Raw genomic sequence first — 23,264 nt, 5'->3', positions numbered from 1 at the left:
AGAAAAAGAACACAATCATCATCAAATTATAAATCTCAATATACAGTGTTTTTACCCCGTTGCTTTATAATCCCCCCCCCAACCCCCCCTCGGTGGGAATAGTAATGATGTTTTCAGAGACAGTGAAGCATCTGCACATGCCAGCTTGAGGATTATAAACACACGCACACACTCACTTGTTTATAGCACGCCTAGTCTGTCACAACATGCTGCATGTGCTGATGAAGAAACCTGCACATCATATCAGGATGGAGATATGCGTGTGTGTGTGTGTGTGTGTGTGTCAATGTCACTATATATATATGTGTGTGTGTGTGGAGCGGTGCCCGGCAGAGCAACTGTCATGTTGGCTGCAGCGACAGGCCAGTCAAGCCCAGCGCAGTTGTCAGCCTGGCTTTAGCTGAAGAGTGGAGGTTCATGGTGACACCCGGACTTGCATGGGGTCAGGACTGAGTGCCACCTTTTACTGGAGACTCTGACTATGACATTTGTGGCAGTTTTTCCCCCCCCGTTTTGAATATAAATGAACAATTTACAGTACTTTGATGAACACTACACGTCCCCTTGTCCTAAAAGGAGTAAGAATTTTAACCCCATCTCTGTGTCTCAACAATTATTAATAACATTACTATTTCCTCATAAGGAGAGAATAAAAATATAATGTGTAGCAATAGATTTTGCAGAAAGAAAAAAATCAAACCCCCCTGTTTAAATCCATTTTTAATGCCTAACTTTTTATACCTGACTGCTGTGCCCCGCCCCCGCTTCTAGCCTTGTTTTTAGCTCTGAATGAATGTATGGATGTTGTATTTTAATGCATCTTTTACTCTGTTTTTTACTCAACTTTATTTTTTAATTCTTTTTTTTTCTTCACTGTAAAGCGTCTTTGAGTACTCTGAAAAATGATATACAATTACATTATTATTATATTTATATATTATATTAAAATTATAATATTATATTATAATATTTAATTAATAATTATAATTATTATATATATTATATTATATTTATGTATAATACATAAAGATAAAGTAAATAAATAAATATTAAAAGAAAGATAAGTCAGTTGGGATAGGCTCCAGCATACCCCCGTGACCCTACAAAAACAAGATGGATGGACAGAACAATAGTGGTCCAAACAAACATTATTTTTTTCACAATTCTGCATAGTTGGACTCAAATAAAATAACTTATATTAAAAAGGTGGTCAACAATTTGCAACCAAGCTAGCGAAAGCGAAAGCACTGAAATAATTGGTAATGGTTTTATTTCATTTGAACATGCATCGGATTACCATTGAATGCATCACATAATCACTTCACAGTTCCACATGTCCAAAAGGAGTAGGAAGAAGCAAAGCTTATTAAATCCTACTCCTCCACCTGGTACTTTTACAATCAGTAACTGTTACATTTGTTCACTTCCTGCTTTCCTAATATAGTTTAAGCTTATTTTTGTATTTTTTATTTTATTTTTTTCAGGTACCGAAGTACGAGGTGATATGACCATACAGTGACATAAAGATACACAAACATAATTAGCACAGCTGTCAAAATGCTAGCATCGCAAAGCTATTAGCAGCTTCAGGATGGACTACGTTCTTCTACTGTTGAACTCAATCATTGATCATTAATTGTCAGATCGAATACTACTACTGTACGCGTGTCCATTTTTTTTTTTGGGGGGGGGGGGGCATGTTCCCATTTCCCCCCCTCCCAGATCGACACATACATGGAGCGTCCAGTTCATAGCGCTCGTCTTTGTTCTCTGCCATATACCTGGAGGGGTTGCTGGAGTCTGGCAGGGTGTTTGCTTACAAGGTCGGGTCAGAAGGGGAAAGAAGCATCATCAGAAAGAGGCAAGAAAGGAAAGGAAAGGGTTTATTTGGAAATCAGTTAGGTAGATGACATGTCTCAGTCGGTCACATCCTGTGTTTAACATGTTGAATAATATGGAAAAGGGAGAAATAATGTGTACTAATACAGTTTCTAGTTTTTGGTTTATTCAGTAATAAATCTACAGGAGTAAAACCTGATGGAAATAGAAACGTTACGCTGAAGCTTCCTCCTCCATCTCTGATTTATTGTGCTTTGTGTTCATATTTTCACCACTTTTAACAGAGTGAATGAAATTTCCTTACTCGCTAGAATTGCCCCATGTCGCCATGGAAACTCAGCCGGTGAGAACATGGCGTCCTGGCATTCAATTTCAACAGTGGTCCCTCCTCCTCCTCCTCCTCCTCCTCCTCCTTCCTCTGTTCTTTTGCTTCCAACACCCTTCCACCTCCTCCTCCTTCCTCTCCAAGCCACCCAGCCCTCATTTACTCCTGCTGGAGGGTGCAGACAGGAAGCTCGCTGGAGCCGGCTCGCTGTAACGCAGCAGAGAAGATGAGCAGAATGCCAAGTCTCTGGCAAATCCAGCTCATTAGCTCTTCTCACCGCTCTCCTGATAGCTCCCCTTTTTTTCCCTGCAACGCTTAAAAAGACCAACTTCACACCCCCCCCCCTCTCTCTCTGCCCACCGACACCCAATCTCCACAGGCAGCTCCGCAGGATGCCCCCAGTCTCTAATATAGATCTTTGCAAACCCTGCCATAAATCACGACCAAAAGTCAGCAGAACACAAACTAAATCAATGCAATCGTCTTCAAGACGGACTTCGCTGTTGTCCAACTTCTTCTGCTGTTAATGAATGTAAACTAAATAAAACAATCAAAAAGTCGTTAGGTGTGGTAACTAAACAGCCTTTTATATATACTACCTTATTTACTATTTTTTTTTATTTGTAATATAAGAAGAATAAATAACCAAACAAGCAATTAGTGGTTTGTTCCGCCGCATATCAGAAATGAGGCAAATCAATTAATCATCAATTAATTGTTGCAGCTCAAATCAATATCTACAAAAATTTCGAGTGCACAGATAAATACATTATAGTACTGAATGTAGCATTATAAAGACATATTGTGTAGATGACCACAATGTATCCCGCTGGCCACCTTCCAGGTTCCAATAATAAGCTAACAAAATGTAATAACATTCTCGAAATTATTTTTTGGCCCCACTTTCAGATCTGAAGTCCTGTTATAAAGACACACAAACATGTAAAATAAGATAATTCAACATTTGTTTCAGGCTGACATTTAAACCCCGTCCCCTTTCAAAAAAGATGGTTCCTTCTAAGATGTACGCTTCTATGCGAGACGGCAAGAAAAGCAGCAATAAAACCTTTGCTGCAGTGCTAATAGAAGCCATGAGAACAGCCATTAGATGTAGCACCGTATTAATACATCGTGTGTGTGACACAAACATTGGCGAAGAAGATGGCGTCAAAATCAAACAATCTGACACATGATGTATGTACACAAGAAGAAAAACACCGTGCCACTGTCACTGTAGCAACAGCGTGTCACTAAAGCCGCCACATTTTCAGATTTACTGCCTGTTAATCAGGGGGGGGTATGAAAAAAAAAAAGGAAAAAAAAAAAACAGATGGCCCGAGGGGAAAAGTGTGCTGCAGAGAAGTGAAATGTGCAGCTAGCTGAGTGCAATCGAGCTTTAATGCATCATGATCCGTCATTCATCACAGATGCAGCTAACAGCCCAGTGCGGTACGCCCGGGAGAATGTAAATGGGCTGCATGTTATCAGCCGCTGTCTCGCAATTAGATTAAACGCAGGCCTTGTCGTTTGGGCTTTTTACTGATTAGCGCAAGAAACAAGGCTGATATTCTACAGAAACAGAAACTCTGACTCTTTTAGACGTTGAGAAATTGGGGATTTCAAATAGAAAGGAAAACAACAGTAGCACTTCACTTATACGTCTAGGCTTATATGTCATTATGCAACATTATGCTAACTGTTTTTAATGAGTTTGATGCATTAAGACTTATCCAACTACGACAAATGACCATACAGGAACAGTAAAAGTCACTACCGCCTTGCCAAACGGCAAGTGCCACCGTCTGCGTAATGCGTATGCATAAGTTACACTACAGCTTCTTTCCCAAAGCCATCACTGCAATGAACAATCATAAATGAACATACTTATTTTTGCACTACGAAAACATAGACCTCACTGTTATGTACAATAATGCTTCAAACGTGCAATACTGGACTTATGTGCAATAAGATTCATTCATTCAAGTGTAATACTACATTTTGTTTACTGAAATTCCACATTTGGTTACTGCAATTCTACATCTTGTTACTGCATAGGTTATTGTTTTTGACTGCAATTGTACATTTTGTCACTGTATAGGTTATTGTTTTTGATGTACATATATTTACACTTATTTTGAACAGCACCTGCCACTTTTACATTTACAGTAAAGTCTCGTTATATCGATATTCTCGGGAGTTGGAAAAAATACCGATATAACCGGACTATCCATATATCCGATGCTGCGCCGAACTGCATTAAAAGTGGGCAATAATGCACTCGACATTGTTCTATAGTATAGTATAGTGTTGCACATGCCTGCAACAGAACAACCAACTGCGTTCGTGGTTTCTCTCGTGTGTATAGATTCTATACAGGCATGTGTTTGGCCAGCTATGTGGGGCGGGTTGAGCATGACCTGTGAACCAGGAAGTGCGGGAATCGGTGTGTGTGCTGTGCTCTGGTGGTGGAAGTGTGAAAAATAAAGTTGACTAGAAGCAGCCGTTCGCCGTGTTCTTTTTTGGTATTGAAATCCTTAAGCAAAGATTGATTTAAGCTGCTTTTGTATCGATATAAGCAGACCAAATTGGCTGGCGGGAGATGAAAAGGGCATCGTAGTAACCGGATTATCATAATAACCAGGTATCGTACTAACGGAACTAATTATATCATAAAAGACTAGAAATTTGCCGGGAAATGAAAATAGTATCGTAATAAGTAGTAATTTGTTTTAACCGATATCGATATAACAAGACTTTACTGTATATTGTTATTCCTTGTTTTATTTTATCTTTATTCTTATTTTTAACTTCTACAAAATGCACCGTGGAATTGCACTTGAATTTGACAATAAAGGTGATTCTGATTTTAAAATATTTAAGTTATTAATGATATAAATGAGTTCATCTATTACAAGATTTCAGTGAAATATTTTTTACAATGCTCATTAATTGATACAGATGTATGTTTTCTATGTTACTATTCGGTCCATTTTTTAAAAATCAATACAAAATATGAATACAAATGTACAATTTTGATATGGTTTTAATTTTCATATGTTTTTATATTATTGTCATCACTTTTCTTTGCTCATTGGTTTGATTAGCAACATGTGCTACCTTGACCTCTGAAGACTGCTAAAGAAATAAATCAATCAATAAAAATGACACCACACAATATAATTATTATATTACACAATTTACACAAGTTTTTTGTGGTATATTACTTTTTCTACCTTTTAAAATTACTAATTATTTTTTAAATATTGATACAAGTTGACAAGTCCAGGGTATAAACGAGTTACAGCCATTAATAATAACGATTGTAGTAACAATTATGATGACTTAATGTCAGTAGACTATTTATAAAATATATTTTTACAGAAAGACATACATGTAGGTATGTTTGTGTAAGCTAACCACATGGTGGCGCTGTTCATAAACTTCATAAGTTGCATTGACTTGAATATTCTCCCACACCACATTTGTGTAAGGACTATAAAACAGTGAGGATATCTGTATTACATGCTTTGGGAGGGCGCCACAAATGTTATTTAGAAAGTGCATTATCTCCACCAGGGGGGGCAAATCCTTCGCCAAGGAAAGCAAGCAAAGCTGCTATTGATCCCAAAGCTGCCAGAACGCAACACACGCCGACCTCTGGCCGCACATTTCCTTCCTTTTCTCTCCCTGGCTTGCTTGTTCATCGGTCTCGGATCAATACTGCTCAAGGACTACCAAACTCCACCACCTTCACCTTCACCCCCCCCCCTCCCTCGAGCATGTCTCAGTAGCGACGGCAGCCCATGTGCTGTTACCTCACGGTCCACTTTACTAATTAGCTGTCCGTTCCGTCGCTCGTCACTGGAGGTATACTAAGGAAGTGGCGCAACAAAATGCAACACTAGAATGCCGAGGGGTAAGCCCCCCCCCCCCCCGACCGAGAATGCCCAGAGGCCAGCCAAATGGCTTGACTCGGGGTGGGGGGGCTCCACTGTGGTGCTGTGCCACTTGAAGGCGGATGATCACCTGACTTTGTAAGACCGGTTCTCGGCTTTGTGCTCAGTGGAGTCCACCTGACGTCATGTTATTATATTTCCGCTCAAAAGCTAAGCAATTCAGGACGGCCTATTTTAAACAAAATGAGCAACTAATTATTATGGAGCGTGATGAGAAGTAGAAGAAGTAGAAGAAGACGATAACTGCCAAAAGCAACATGGTCGCCGCCAATAGAGCGAGGCAGGACCGCTGGCAGAACAATCTGAACGCATAAATTATTATCCAAACTCTACCCGACTAGTCTTTGAATTTAGAAATGCTGAACATTGCAGCAACAACTCATTTTTCATATTTAATACAGGTATGTCTCATAAGGCTTCATTGACCTTTGGGGCACCAATGGTCACGCTACAGGAATTCTGCCTAGCAACAAGTGCCAGCCAATAAAAAAATAATTATCGGCTTTTAAATTACGAGATTTCAGTGAAATATTTTTTACAATGCTCATTAATTGATACAGAAATTGCATGTTTTGTACTATTGATACAATTTTTTAAAAATTAAAAAAAAAAAATTGAAAAAATATTAATACATATGTACAATTTTTATATGGTTTTAATTATTGTCATTACTTTTCTTTTCTTTATATTACACAATTATATAAGATTGTAAAAACTTCTTTTTGTAGTATACTACTTTTTCCACCTTTTAAAATTACTAATTATTTTTAAAATATTGATACAAGTTGACAAGTCCAGGGTATACTATGCCTCTCATCCAAAGTCAGCTGGGATAGGCTCCAGCATACATGCAAACCCCAATGAGGACAAACAAGCAATGGATGGATGACACATAAGTACAGATTTTTTTAATGTATTTATTTTTATGTGTTATTTATGTCTTTACTTTTAATGGCTGATTGCTTTGATTAATATTAATATATTAATATGTGCTATCATAGACCTGTAAAAGGCTTAAAAATAAATGAATAAATCAAGAAAAATAACAATAAATTCTAAATATTTTATTAGTATATATTTTCAATTGTATTATTGTCAACTTACATTTTTAAATCCATGTAATGTTTGGTATCTATTATTATATATATACTTTGTGAATGACACCAGACTCAGACTCATGTTGCAAAGATACGCATGCATATCGTGTATAATATGTTACCGTGTAGTCATTATACAACATGTCATGGAAATCCGCACATAGCAGGCATTAAGACCCAGAGAGTCCTGGGGAGAAAGGAGGCGCATTGAGCAGAAGGCTTGTGGGGGGAAGTCTGGAATCAATTAGATGACTGAGCTGCAGTTCGCCTTTGCATAGTTGTGAGTGTGAGTCAGGCAAAAAAAGGGACCGAGATTGCGTGAGCTGTGCCATGTCTGGAGGTGTTTATACTGTGGAGCACAGGCACATCCACACCATTGTTGGGATCAAAAGTTCTTGGTGGACTTGTTTTTCAGACAGTATAAGACTTGAAGCCTTGCGGAGTCAAGTTGCAGCCCTGCAGAGCTCCACCTCTGCAGCGCTGAGGTCAAAGTGGAGGGTAAAAGCGGGTGGCTGGCACCCACCCAGGCCAGCTCTCTGTGTTCGCTCATACAACTTCCCCTTGTTACTGCGCTGCACTTTGCTTTCCTCTCTTGGCTCTGACAGCAGGGGAATTTGACTTTTGATGCGGGAGGGGGGGGTGGAGAAAAAGAATAGCAGAAGAATTTTTGAGCAGATGTTTCGCGGGAAGGTTCTTTATATGTGGATGACTGTTACAGTACTGCATGGAGGAAACCCGAGTACCCGGAGAAAACCAATGAGTGTCTAATATTTCTTTTGGTGTATACTATGTCTATATAGATATGGTATATACCAATATTGAACAAAGCAAAATTTGTTCTCAATCAGAAATCACTCCACGCTCTTTATTGCTATCTTGTTCTACCATATCTTACTTATTGTGTGGAAATATGGGGTAATAACTATAAAAGCAATCTTCACTCGCTAAATGTACTGCAAAAAAGGTCAGTAAGGATAATTCATAATGCCGCCTACAGAGAAGATACTAACTCAACTTATTTCTAAAATCACAAATACTTCAACTTGCTGATGTAGTTAATCTTCAAACAGCTAAAATAATGCATAAGGCTATAAATAACCAATTACCTAAAGAATACATTTACATACATACAAAAATAACATTAAAAAAAACTTAAACTATATTAGGAAAGCAGGAAGTGAACAAATGTAACAGTTACTGATTGTAAAAGTACCAGGTGGAGGGGTAGGATTTAATAAGCTTTGCTTCTTCCTACTCCTTTTGGACATGTGGAACTGTGAACTGATTATGTGATGCATTCAATTGTAATCTGATGCATGTTCAAATGAAATTAAACCATTACCATATAGCCTTAAAAAAATCTGTCACAATCATCAAAAATGGCCGATACCGAGAGGGGCGGCTTTTGAAAAATGGCTGGAATTGAATGGGAACAATTGAATTGTTGCAAAACAAAAAAAAAACATGCAAGCATTGTTAACGAAGGCTGTTATTTCCTCAATTATATAAACTCCTTACAGATAAGTAAATAATGATTTGGAGTCCATGAGAAAGTGGAAAGTAAAACACTGTTGACCATGCACCCATGTCTCCATAAATACCAGAAAAATGGCAAACACACCCTAAAACATATTGATTCAAATGTTCTTAGTTCATCAGAAAAATGCTATAATGTACCAGAAAACATGTTCTATTTTGTCATAATTTCATATTAATCATTTTCATTTTATTTTCTACCGCTTTTCCTCACGATGGTTGCTGGAGCCTATCCCAGCTGTCTTCGGGCGTGAGGTGGCGTACACCCTGTACTGGTCGCCAGCCAATCACAGGGCACATATAGACAAACACTCACATTCATACCTACGGACAATTTGGAGTCGCTAATTAACCTAGCATGTTTTTGGAATGTGGGAGGAAATCGGAGTACCCGGAGAAAACCCACGCATGCACGAGGAGAACATGCAAACTCAACACAGAGATGCCCAAGGGTGGAATTGAACCCTGGTCTCCTAGCTGTGAGGTGTGCGCGCTAACCACTAGACCTCATATTAAACACATGAATGTTATTTTTCAGTAAGAAAATTGGTTTTTTTGTAAGATTCCCCCTAAATATGAACTTTTCCCAGATATTAAATGGTTCATAGACACGTATTTTTACACTGTATTAAAAAAGATGGAGAATTGTGACTACAACAAAAAATATCAAAAATCAACATGGAGCATTACGCTGTAAGCTTCTCCATTTCACAGACAAAGCTGCACAATTACAGCAACGAGGAGGAGGAATTGTCATGGGCATACTGTAGGGGGCAAATCAATAACTGAAAACAACACAAAATACAACAATGCAATCATGCCATGCTAATAAAAAATCAGCTGAAATATTTACTCATGCTCAAATCAAACACGGATGCTTTTTGCAGATTAAAAACCATCAAATAATAATTTTTCTCTTAATATAGAAGCCAGTAGACGCATAAGTTGTTTCAGTGATTATCACAGCCTAGCGATGGCATGTTGATGGAGCAAATATATCATTTACAGCATATTTCCTGCATTAATGCAGAGTGTCGTTATTTCAGAAGAAATGCTGGAGGATGGCAGGAAATGTGAGACGTTCCCCCTTCACTTACTGTATCTCTTTACACACGACACATCTTTTTGATGTTTTTAGGCTGCAGCGTGGATGGATGCAAAGTGCCGAGCGTCCTCCCTCTAAGTCGCTGCTAATGAATAAATCAACGGGGAGACGTGTCTGGGCTGTTTTTTCACACGTCGTCTGGAAACTCATCTACGCATTCCAACACGGGCATTAATGAGTAAAACACAGCAGTATCTCCAACATCAAACTACTTAAAGCTTGTAAATTTAAGAGTAGACCTTCAAATTTGGAAGTATGATCTGTGTTTTGCTCCTTTTTGGCTTCTTGTTGCATTTTTATACATTTTTTCCCATTTGCGTTATATTTTTGGCTGCTATTTTAGCTTGTTATGCTAGCGCTAGCTAGTCATTTAAGACTGTTGAAAAAGTATTTTCATGTTGGACTAGCTAACTTATTCTTTTAAGTCTACAAATATTTAATCATTTCAAAACATTGTTCTGGAATACTGTGAATTCATCTTGGCTTAATGAAGGACGACGAGAAGGAATACCCCAACAGGAGCCATAGGTTTTAACAATGATACAAAAACGCTACAGATCATTAAAATTCTAACAAAATTTGAACATTGGGAGTGTTTAAAAAGGGAGAAATGTGACAAAATGTTAATGCTTGTGTATATCATGTATTTTTTTTTGGGGGGGGGTACAGCGTGAAAACATACAGTAATTGCAAACAAATAAAGCTAGCTACTCGGATTTCACTTATTGTTAGCCATTTTGGGAACCTACGTAAACGATAAACGAGGGAAGACTGTATATAAGATGTTGTGGGATTAGAACGTGAGAAAAAAAAATACATACATAAAATACATACATAAAATTATATTTTTATATATATTAATATAATTTTATATATAATTTAATTAAATTTTTAATTAATAATTAAATATAATATTTATATATTTTTTAAAAAACAGCCTCATCCTGTAGTGTTGCTTTCATAAAGAAATCCATAATTTCCTAAAAATAAATAATTATGAGCAGCTTAGTTAATGGTTTCCTCTAAAATGGATGAAGTCGCAGTGCGTGTATTCTTTAACCTATAAGATTATTTTTAAAAATCGCGTATCACCCTCGTCATCTGAATTTTATGACTCCTTTATGATGTTGCCTCTGGTTGAAATGTTTCCTCTCAGGTGAATCCCGTGCTTGTTTACTTCCATTTACCTGGGTGAACTTTTATTTACACTTGACTGTTAAATATACCGTTAAATCAGCGGGTGCTTCTGAGCATCGCTCCATTAACTCTATGTCATAGTGGCTTACCTCAATGCATAACGTCCAACCAAGGAAGAGAAGTGCCAACAAGTAGCATAAAACATAACAGACAACAGTACATAAGATAGTATGCAAAGCGTTTACACTACAGCGTACTACATGAGAACCCACAATGCATTGCGCGCCTACCCGAGGTGGAACTCTTTTAAATACATCACTTTATTGAGATTTTTTTTTAAAATCAGGCGAGAAAGTGGCCGTTTAGATCCCGACTGTGCCCTTTATTTGTCCAAATACCAACCGTCAAAATTTAAGTTAGCCGAAGTGAACAACGGTACATAATAGATTAAAAAAATCTTCTTATTGATACTGATCCTACAGACCACAACAGACCAGCTTTGTGACAAAAAAATAGTCAGCAGAACGAGATTTGGCTTTGACTTTTGGGGGTTAATGTCTGCGCCATCACGTGAGGGCCGTGGGGTCTGTTCAGGGGCGTTTTTGGAGGGGCTGTTTAGATTGGGGCTTCAGTAAAGTGATGCTGCCTTTGATGCTTATCATTCAGCATGCAGCTGGAAGAAGTGTGGAGACGGCAAATGTCGGTAAATATAGTGGACATCACCCTTGACGTAAACTATACTATTTTTCCACAATTTCAAATAAGTCTCAGGAGGTCCCCAAATAGTGTGTTGGAGATCTGTGGTTCAAAATGTAGCTGAAAAAGTCCAGTGCTTTTAGTAAGCGTTGCTATAGTTACGCCACTTTATTTGTGTGATTGTTGTTCCTACCAATACCGACGCACCATTGACACGCCATTGTTTTTCTGTCTGTGTCTATGTATTATTTAAGAACCAATCTGAGTTCTAACTTGACGATCACATGTTCTTTCTCAGCCAAAGTGAAGAACACAACCGATCGTGTTCGCGAGAGTAACGGTGCCGTCCCGTTTTTTTGTGGCGTTGACCCTCATGTTAAGCCGCAGACACTTGAGCACCTCATTAGAAGTGAATGAGGCTGGAGGTGGGAGGCAGGGCAGCTATTGAGAGGCTTAGTGGGACTCCACAGGGCTCCCTAACTGCCACTAGAGTGAGGGGGGGGGGGGGAGCGGGGAGAGGCGGCCACAGATTGACAGTTAAGCTTTCTCCTCCTCCCAAAAGGATGAGCGGGAGGGAGATGAAGAACTCTCCTGGCTTTTTCCCAGCCAGGCGGGGCCGAGATGCACTTGATTCAAGTTTGGAGGGGGGTACTGGGGGGGGGGGAGTGAAGCTGCTCGGGTCCCTGCTCAGCCTCTCGGTGTGCTTATGATCTAATGACACTGTTCTCAGTGCAGCCTCAGTCGGCAGGGGCCCTCCATTCATTCTTCATTGACCCAAACGGCGGCCTGCGGTGTTTTTTTATGCCGTTTTATTCCTTGTCAGGACAATTCTGCATTAACATACTCTCGTTTGCAATTATGTGCTATTACTTGTTAGCACCCCCAGTTTCCTGTTTAACTTGTTCAGCTCAACAATGTATTATTATTCAATACAAAACTTAGATGCATGCTTTAACATTGCTTTAACTTCTCATATTTAATCATTCATTTATTAAAGCTTGTCTTTACCAGGTAGTCTGATTGACATCAAGATCTCTTATAGAGAGAGATCTAGGAACCAAGCTTGTCCTCATCAGGATCACGCTGTATGCTGGAGTCTATCCCAGCTGACTACCGACAAAACGGGGGGTACACCCTGGACTAGTCGCAGGCATTTTGATGACATTGGTAATAGCTTTACCTTTTTTACAAATAAATTAGGACTATCTTCCCTCTCTTTTTCTCAATGGCTGTGTTCGAAACCGCATACTTACCTACTACTCATACTAACTCTTGGAGTATGCAGTGTGTCTACACTGGCAGTATGCGTAAGTCCCCGGATGCATACTGCATTGGCCAGAAATGTTGAGTATGTATCATCAGCTTACTAATCACACTCAAATTACCCAGGATGCAACGCGACGTAACGTCACCGCGGAAAAAATAAGATAAAACGTTGGCTAAACACTGAACAACAGGATGGACCAAACGGCGGTGTCAAGCAGGATATATTGCGAGTTGGTTCGCTTCTTGTTTTCAAAGTAAAAGCAGTAATTCATCACATCATTTTTTTTTTATGAGAAAAGTAAGGGTGTTTTATTTTGTGAAAATAACCAAAAGTGTGTTGCTCACTTTGGCTAGCGTAAATTTTGCTGAATTCGTCTAAATAAAGTGATGTATTTAAAAGAGTTCAGCCTCGGGTAGCAGCGCAATGCATTGTGGGTCATCATGTAATACGCTGTAGTGTAAACACTTTACATACTGTCTGATTGGTTATGCGGTATGGAGTGTAGATAGTATGGGCATGGAAGTATGTAGTAGTTAGTATGCGGTTTCGAACGCAGCCAATGAGTAAAAGACAGGAAGTCAGTCGGTGCCTATGATAATAAAAGTACCGTTACCGGGAAGGGATGATTACCAAATTCCCCCCCCCCCGAGGGATAATTAATAATGAGCAAGGTGAGCCCTTCAACACAAATGAGCCAGTAAGCCAAATGTATTCTAAAGCAGCCACATGAAAGACGACAAAACAAACTTGCCCACCTCAAACAAGTCCACCTAACACAGTTTTCCCATCTGGGAAAAAAAAAACTACCTTAGTATACCTATCTATCTAACTACCTAAGTATAAACAAACCCAACAGCGCAAAATGGCATGCATTCAAGAAAAGAACTGTTGCTGTTTATCATATGTTTTGCTGTTTAGCATGTCAAGAAATGCTGCAAACATTTCACAGACAGTACGAACCGCCTCATGTCACAGAGGGGCGGACGTCCTTATATGGTTCATAGTTAGGAAGCACTTTGAGGATGCGTGGGTGGAATAAATTAAAATGGACCATTTTGGCAGGAAGCACAAATGAAAGGAAATGCAGCTGGAATAGGTGCAAAATCTATAAGGTGTTCTGTAGCTGCTCTAAGGGAGACCACGACTCAATGCAAAGCGTGGAAACATGAGCATAGAATAGAATAGGTTCCCCTTTAAAATGAATGTTCAAATCTTGTGAAGTTGGGCGCCTTGTGACCCCACCAATTGTATTATTGTACAGCTTTACAGGTGCCATGTGCACCCTACAGGTGGCATATAGGTGAGTACGTATGTATGGGAATTATCTCTCATAGCGTGGGTAAAACATTTGAGGTGAGGTGTGGACAATGCCCCCCCCCCCCCCCCGCGTCTATCAGAAAGGGAGTCACTATTTGACAAATACCTCCAGTATACATGAAATAGCAGTAATACAAAGAAGACATTACACACAGATACTACACATGTTTATCTGATTCAGCATGCGTGTATTAATTCATCCCTACTGATTGTTTAAAATAAGCAATCGGGTAAAAAACGGAAGCATCGATTGTGCGGCGGCTCCAGCAACAAAATCAGCTTTGCTAAGCTGATAAAAAAAAAAAGAAGCCAAGAAAAAAGAAAAGGCCAAGGGAGGAAAATCAATTTAGACGTAGTAGTCACTTGACGCCGGCTAAGAGGTGACACACACGGCTGCGGAGCAAATTGCACACTTTCAAATATTTACTTGTCAGCTGCGTGGAAATACAGATACAATATATAAAGTAATACTTTGAAATGGAATACTGCTTTACTTGAAAACAAGGTGCAAAATTTGGTGTAATACTTTTGTCAGGATGTTATCTAGTTCGGCTTTTAGAGTCGTGATGAATGTCTTATGTCCGCTGATGATGAACAATGGTAACGTCTTATCTGCTTCTGTCAACCAGGAAGTAGCCTAATAGTAGCTAATAAACACACAAAGCAACACAAAGACGTCACTCAGTGCATTTTTCACTTTTACTCAAATAATTGATTTCCCCTTTTAGCCGTTGTTGTGGACCACGGCGGAGATCTGCTGTACTGAAATAGGGGGTTGTCTTATATTTAGGGTCGACAATGTAAGACAGAATAACACTAATAAATCACAGATTTTTTTTTCTTTACATTTGTGTTCAACAAATGTAAAGAATTTAATTTTAAACATTTTGTTTAATGTCTGCACGCAACTGACTATTATTCTACTCTCGTTCACGTCTCCCCTCCTCGTCTTGCAGGCTTCACTCCGGCAGCCAATGTCACACGTCTTCTCCGATACCTCCACACTTGGAAATTCCCTCCCCTTCAAAAATCATTCCACCATCTTTTGACTTCTTTAATATTCTCTCTGTCGCTCTTTATGTCCCTCCATCCTCCCTTCAAAGACGCAAACACTCAAAGCTCTCATTCTTCCTGGCTGTGCTTGTGTTTTCTTTTTTAAAGCATGCCCCCCCCCCCTCCCCACCTCCCGCTCTCCCGCCCTCCGAGTGCAGCTGGGAAACTTCACCCTTACATCTTGCCTTGCACACACGGGAGAGGGTCAGGAGGTCACAGGCCACGCCCCGGCAGCCCAAAAAGGGGAGGAGACCAAGTGAGGAGGGAGGAGGGAAGGAAATGAGAGATTCTCAGTCCTTCCTTGCAAAATGTACAGACAAGTAAACAGGACTGAGGTCATTTTTTCCTCAGGTCTTTTCTTGGTTCTCTTTCCCCGTCACCAACACCACCCTGTCTACTTGAGCCAAAATGGAGGAAAAACACTTTCCTCCTCCATCAAGTGACTGAACATTTTGTGTGTTTGCTGTTTGGAGATGAACAGACTGGTCCTCTCTCACACATTTGAGGTGTGAAGCTCACTCTTTTTTATCCGCCAAAATGATAAAAAACAAGGAGCCAAGAATGATGCCTGAAGACAAATCCCAGATGTTGTCTCCCCATTCCTTAACAAGCCTTTTCTTCTTTTTGGAAGCACCCCGCCTCCTCCTCCATCTCCCCCCCTTTTGTCCTTCCCCTCCCTTATCCTATTGCCCCCCCTCCCTGTTTTTTATGCCCTGGTTTTCTCCTTTTTTTGCTCACTTTTTTACCAGCAACAGGAAAAAAAAGAATATCATACCGCCATTCTGCCCTCTGGAAGTCTTATGGCCGCCATATGTCTCCGTACAGTAGGTCTCGCTCAAAGTCAAAAATACTCTATATGACGGTAGCGCTCTGCTGCTTTTAAGGAGCTAGTCAAAGATCCTCTAAATGACAGGAGCGCTCTGCTGTTTGTAAGGACCGACTGCAAAATTGCAGGTCAGCAATCTACGAAATGACCGCAGTTGTTTTTAAGGACGTACAGATAAAACACTAATCCTCTATATGACAGGAAAACTGCTGTTTTTAAGAATTTGCTGTAAAGATCTTCAAAATGGAAGTAACGCAAGTCAAAGATCCTCGGTATAAGCGATACAAAGCTGTTGTTAATGATCTGTCGGTCAAAGATCCTCTATGACGGAAGCACTTGGCTGTTTTTAAGAACCTACTCTATCACCAGCAAGAGGGGAAAGAGTCACCGACCTCCATTGTGACCTCTGTAAGGTTTTACAGGGACGTCAGTAGGTCTTCCTCCTTAACTCCCTATTGAAGCAGCTAGCGACCTACTTCCTGACTCAAGCGAAAAAGAAATAGCAGGCAAATTATTCATTCTGTCTGGTTTAAGTTTTGCTCCTGTGAGAGATGTTCCAAAGACAAATCCCCAGGGAATAAAAAAAAAAAAAGGAGCAGGCCTTGATTGGCACTTGTGCACCCCCCCAACTTTTTATTTGCCGAGGAGCCAAGCACGCTAACATCACAGAGAGAAGCGGCAAGAAAAACAAGAGAGGAGAGCAAAATAAAGCACAACAAAGCCTGAAAAGAGGAGGGAGAGGATGGAGAGTGGAGGAGGAGGGGGGGGGGGCTGGAAGAGGCAGGCGTCACAGGAAAGAACTGATGCCAAGGAAAACTTGTTGACACAGAAATGCAGCTCGGGTGTTGTTTTGGATCTTGGCAAGGTTTTTTTTTTTTCCCTTTACATCTGTACATTTTCTTCTCACAGAACACTGTTCAAAGGGGATTGGTCCAGGAACATGATGATCACCTCTATTGCTCCGGGATATCGTCCACTAATGTGGCCGACTCATAACTAGGGATAGGGATAGTATACCGCTTAAGATTGATTATTACTCAAATACTACTAAATTCACTTATCACAGTCGGATCTGGAACCAATTAACCGTAATAAACTGCAAGGGTGCATATCGGCCGATATGAAACCAATCCAAAATCTACCAATATTCCATTCTGCCTTCTTGTTATGCGACAGATTTGTATGCATGTGCTCTGCTGAATATAAACATTAAAACAGCACAGTGTTCAAACAACAACAAGCATTCTGAATAGTCTTCCTGAAGGAAGACATTAAGTGACCTGGCTGTTTAAATCCGAGTCCTAAAACAAATGAAAAAGCAATTATGAGTCCAATGTCGACCATAACTTCAATAATTACACTGTAACTTAACATAGAAATAATACTAATACTTCAACATGTACTTGCCCTCTCAAGGCACTCGCAAATGTAACACATTTAGTCAGGTAGTTGCCAGATTGTTCCTCAAAAAGATTAACATTGCAGCTTTCCCAGCTGTCAGTCTGCACCTCCTCTCCTGGATAATTTATGGAGGCTGTGCTGAAGGGCCGCTCGCTCGCCGCTCCTGTTGAAGGTGCACAGAAAAACCTTCCACTAAAGGCAGTGTACTGAATTACTGTTGTCGTGGCTCACCTTTCTTCTTAACACTCAGAGTGTAAAAACCCTCTCCATAGAGTGTAAAAACCCTCTCCATACCGGTACTGTGATGCTTTTGAAAATGTTTGATCGCATTTATGATGTTTGAGACACCTGTGTCGCACTTGGCTACTTTTCTCTTTGCACGTAAACTAACTCACACAGCCAACATGGGCTTTTTTTGGATCAGGTCGGAAGGGTTATAAGATAAGATAAGGTAAAATGTGTCTTTATTAGAACCACAGGAGGAAATTACAGGTTTAGAGCAAAGAAAGTACAAGAGCCCACAAGAGCAGATAATGTACAAACTCCAAAAAACTATGAGACACGACACTCACACGCTACACAACTCCAACCTGCCACGAAACAACAAAACCAAGACCCTCATGGGGGTCCTAAAGGGGACCTACTATTTTCATGGACTTGTGGACTCCTATAAAGCAGCTACACACCATAACCCGCACAGAAAGCTTTCTAGATCTTCCAGAATCTGCACCTCTTTTGGCAATGTTTCCATGGATTTCCGGCCTTCCGCCCAAACGGTCTGTTTAATTTACTCCACCCCTGGACCCCCGCCCCCTCTAGGATGCCCACTCTGCTATGATTGGTCCCAATTCTGGCAATTGTAAGAAAAACCTACCCTGCAGAGTCCACAAAGACGGAGGAGCCCCAACAAACATACTCCACAAAGATGGAGGAGCCCCAACAAACACACCCCACAAAGACGGAGGAACCCCAACAAACATAGTCCACAAAGAGGGAGGAGCCCCAACAAACAGTCCACAAAGACGGAGGAGCCCCAACAAGCATACTCCACAAAGACGGAGGAGCCCCAACAAACACACCCCACAAAGATGGAGGAGCCCCAACAAACACACCCCACAAAGACGGAGGAACCCCAACAAACATAGTCCACAAAGACGGAGGAGCCCCAACAAGCATACTCCACAAAGACGGAGGAGCCCCAACAAACACACCCCACAAAGACGGAGGAACCCCAACAAACATAGTCCACAAAGAGGGAGGAGCCCCAACAAACAGTCCACAAAGACGGAGGAGCCCCAACATGCATACTCCACAAAGACGGAGGAGCCCCAACAAACACACCCCACAAAGATGGAGGAGCCCCAACAAACACACCCCACAAAGACGGAGGAACCCCAACAAACATAGTCCACAAAGACGGAGGAGCCCCAACAAGCATACTCCACAAAGACGGAGGAGCCCCAACAAACACACCCCACAAAGATGGAGGAGCCCCAACAAACACACCCCACCAAGATGGAGGAACCCCAATAAACATAGTCTACAAAGACGGAGGAACCCCAACAAACACACCCCACAAAAAAGACAGAGGAGCCCCACCAAACACAGTGCACAAAGTGGAGGAGCCCCAACAAACATACTCCACCAAGACGGAGGAGCCCCAACAAACATACTCCACCAAGACGGAAGAGCCCCAACAAACATAGTCTACAAAGATGGAGGAGTCCCAACAAACATAGTCCACAAAGATGGTGGAGCCCCCCAAAAAATACTCCACAAAGACGGAGGAGCCCCAACAAACCCACCCCACAAAAAAGATGGAGGAGCCCCAACAAACACACCCCACAAAAAAGATGGAGGAGCCCCAACAAACATACTCCACAAAGATGGAGGACAGTAAAAACCCGGCAACAAGGACCTGCCATAACACAATCCCATAATACTCCAAAAGAGTATTCCATATGCTGCTCCCACATTGACATCACTTCCCACAATGTTTTCCTCAATTTCAAACATTATCATCAAATTAATGAATTCAGCTTTTTAACCTCTAACATAAGTCAAAGAGCGCATGATTTATTTCCACGCAATCCTAAATTCATAAGAACAAGCTCCTTTATTACATTTTTATCAGTAAACACCCTCTTCAGCCCCCACGCCCCACACCCCCACCCCCGCACAAAGCAAACAGACATGTACTCTCTGGGGCAGCTTTTGCTGCAATGAATAATAATGGCCAGTTCTCCTTTAAAAGCTTATTTTCATTGACTCTCTTTTTATTTTTAAATGACCTGTGGGTCCTTTTTGCCCTTAATCTCTGACGCCTTCCAACAAATTCATATTCAGCAATTTACTGCCGGTCGTAACCTTAAATGCGTTCTAACCAAACCTGTGCAGGGAAGAAATGACTGGCTACAAGTTAGGAAGCACGCAGCGTCTCCGGCTGACTTCGCCCTCATCTTTTGTACCGAGAAGCGAGAGCGATGCATGCTGGGAAACACGGCACCAATCGGAATTTGAGATTTCGCAGCTGCCCTTAAAGTATATTCCACCGTGCTCGCGGCTAGCGTGTTAAGAGTCGACACTTTAAAGATTGGTCCAGGCTGCTGTTCAACAAGGAGGTTAAAATGCAGCCCGGCCTTTGGTCCCTTAACAACTGCTGCTGAGGCAAAACACTTCATGCATCACTGATGCGAGGATGTGATACTGCTATTAGGTGGACAGGTGCCATTGTGCAAGTGTGTGTGTGTGTGTGTGTGTGTGTTTGGAGAAGGAGGGGGACGTGGCTGTAAACGCTGCATCTGTTCCACAAATCTGCCCGACAACAGCAAATTAAGTGTTTATTTGGTTACTTGATGCCACTTTAAGTGGAGATACTTTACATGAGATGACTACACTACACCATAGAGACTAAAGCAGGGGTCTCAAACATGCGGCCCGTGGGCCTATTGTGGCCCGCAGGACACTAGTTTGAGGCTCCCGCCTTGATATGAAAGTTTAATGTTAGTGCGGCCCACGCAAGTTTGATATGGATGCTGTATGGTATCATGTACCCAGAAAAAATTATTACTTTTGATTAATGTTCATGTTAAAGGTTAAATAAATGTTAATAGTTATCCTCCCTATTCGTGTGGAAGTGGTAAATTTTTGGCTATTTAAGTTTAAAGGAAATAACTTGAAGGCTACCGTTTAGGTCGCTAGCTCTCTAGTTTGCGAGTTAGCATGTGTCTCAAGACCCTGCAGTTGCGCAATATGTTGTAAATAAAAAGAGTATAAATGTGACTATAGTCGTGTTTTGTCATGTCTACAGGGCTCTAATAATGCTTTGTTCATTTTAATCTGAAAAAAAATCATTTGTCTACCCACCAACTATATGTGGTTTCTTAAGTTTTTATTATTTGCCTTTTTATTATTATTATTATATTTATTTATTACTGATTGATTGATTTTCTTTATTCTTGATTTGTTTATTTATTTTTCATCTTATTTTGTGCAGAAAAATAAAAATTAAGATATTTGAGAACAGTGGAATGTTTTATCAGAGCTTTTATTGTAGAAAATCGGAACCAAAGCACTGAAAAAGTTTGTATATTTTTCTGTTTTTAATAAATGCGGTTTGTTTGTTTTTGGAAAACCATATGCGGCCCAGCCTTGCCCAGACCCTAGCTCCAGTGGCCCCCAGGTAAATTGAGTTTAAGACCCCTGGACTAAAGTATTGGGATGCATGGAGAAGATATGTCTGACTGTACTTGTATACCAGGATAACTACACAACACCTACTGCAAAGATCCCCGTATGTCAGCAGGGTTAAGGACCCACTCCAAACACTCTGTATGACAGGCAGTCAAAGATCCTCTATGTGACGGGAGCGCTCTCTTGTTAATACACTGAAAACAACTAGTAAACCCAACCAGCAGGCAATTTGTAGATAACTTCAACTTGTATGTAAATGTATATCAATTCATGAAATATGTCCCACTTTGTTCGACAGTCCTTGAACACACCATTGTGCATGTGCTTTCTCCAACACTGCACATAGACTGCTGATGGACTACTATGCTGTATTTTTCTAGTTAGTCTTTCACCTTGTATGCTGATATTCAGTGGGAATTCATAAAGGTAAGATTTGAGGACGTTATTGGGTGCAAATGTGCATATATTTTCGGTGCACAGCCTCAAGTTCATTCATGCTTGATGCCAACTGGCTGCTACCACACACATCAAACAGCGACGTTCTAATCCTCTCTGAAAAACAAACTCCGGGCTCGTTCTGGTGGGTCTGTATTCGTTTGCTACTTTCAATTTGATGTTTTCACCGTCTTAGCTTTATGCAATACCTAATAAGTAGGCAAACTAGACTGACCCCCCCCCACGCCCCAGTTGGGGACCACCGCTCTATTTGACAGGAGTGGTCTTCGGGTTTTTATCTAAAGATTACAAAAACACTCCTCCAAGATCTTAAACATAGCAGGAGTGCTCTGCTGTGTTCAAGTACCGACTGTTAAACGCTAGTCAAAGATCTTTTATGTGAGAGGAGCACTCTGGTTTAGATGAATTCCACATCTGTTCGGTGCGGCTGACTTCCTGTTCCTGCGTTCACCTTGACCACATGCTGCCATGGCGGTGCACATGCAGGAGCGTCCTGTAGCGTTACCGATGTTACATGACGACCTTTACTTTTATGGAGGAAAGTCCACAACTGGACAACTGGGTTGCGCCACATTGGGGTAATAAAATTTGACAGAGGGGCCTTCTATACACAGGTGGTCATCAACTTACTTGCTCACGGTGCAACAAAACAAAAAAAAACATCCACAGCAAATAAACGTATCACATAAAACGAGTACAACTACGTGGGTGTACATAACACGTGACTTTAAACAGTTATTTCCAAATGACCGCAAGACATGCTGGGTAGTCCATCTGCAACCACGATATGAACAATAAAACTTTTGATATCGTCTTTGTTTGCTTCTCTGACGAATTTTGCAATCAAGCAAAAATGCAACAAGCATTGCAAAATGTTGGAAGAGTACCACAAGCTTCCCTGCATGCCTTGCGGCAAGATACGGGTGTTGCTATATGGGCATAGATAGATGCTTGGCGGGCCTGATGTGGCCCGCAGGCCGTAGTTTGCCCACCCCTGGCTTAATGTTAGCTGTGCTAGCCTTTTGGGTTAACACTGCTGCATGCTAGTTTGCTTTGAGGCTCTTTGGAAGCCTTTTCAAATTCAACTTTAGCCACTTAGCGTCGTTCTTTCAAAATCAGACGTTTAGAAACTGAAGGATTTGTGCCGCTTTAGCGTTACCTCGCCAGCCATTGATGCTGCTCTGTTGGAGTCGAGTTCGCTTAAAGACATTTCTAGCATCGGTGTGAAATGATTAATTGACTAAGAGGAAGCTATTGTCGTTAGCTGAATAGCTGCTAACAGCAATGGAAATGTACATAAGTGTTCTTAATGTGTCAAACTAAATTGCTCGCCATGAAGGCATCATCGGTTCACATTTGGCATATTATGATATAGACATTATTTAAACAGGGAATATCTCTCAACTCTTTGATGAAATATTCATCCTCATTATCCAGGCTCAGGGATTCTGTTTGTGTGGCAGGTGATATTTAATGCTGCATTTGCAGGCTCATCCTGGCATGATGATACCAACAATACAAATATTGTAAATGCTCATATTTATGACTTGCATCCAAGAT

The 23,264-nt window shown here is 40.8% G+C and overlaps 2 protein-coding genes across 3 annotated transcripts in view; both read right to left on the bottom strand.

Moving 5' to 3' along the window:
- Nucleotides 1–23,264, bottom strand: part of LOC131114605 (mediator of RNA polymerase II transcription subunit 13-like) — a 77,958-nt gene that overhangs the window by 27,876 nt on the left and 26,818 nt on the right. The window lies entirely within an intron of this gene.
- wbp1 (WW domain binding protein 1) overlaps nt 10,950–23,264 on the bottom strand; it is a 66,102-nt gene continuing 53,787 nt past the window's right edge. The window contains exon 5 of the transcript XR_013629250.1: nt 10,950–10,959. The gene's annotated coding sequence lies outside the window, so the exon portion shown is untranslated. The remainder of the gene's footprint in view (nt 10,960–23,264) is intronic.

This window comes from Doryrhamphus excisus, linkage group LG10 (genome assembly GCF_037039965.1).
Source record: "Doryrhamphus excisus strain RoL-2023G ecotype Guam linkage group LG10, RoL_Dexc_Guam_v1.1, whole genome shotgun sequence".
NCBI classification, from domain to species: Eukaryota; Metazoa; Chordata; class Actinopteri; order Syngnathiformes; family Syngnathidae; genus Doryrhamphus; species Doryrhamphus excisus.
Note: the sequence above shows the minus strand (reverse complement) of the source record. Positions and strands in the feature narration are given on the sequence as shown.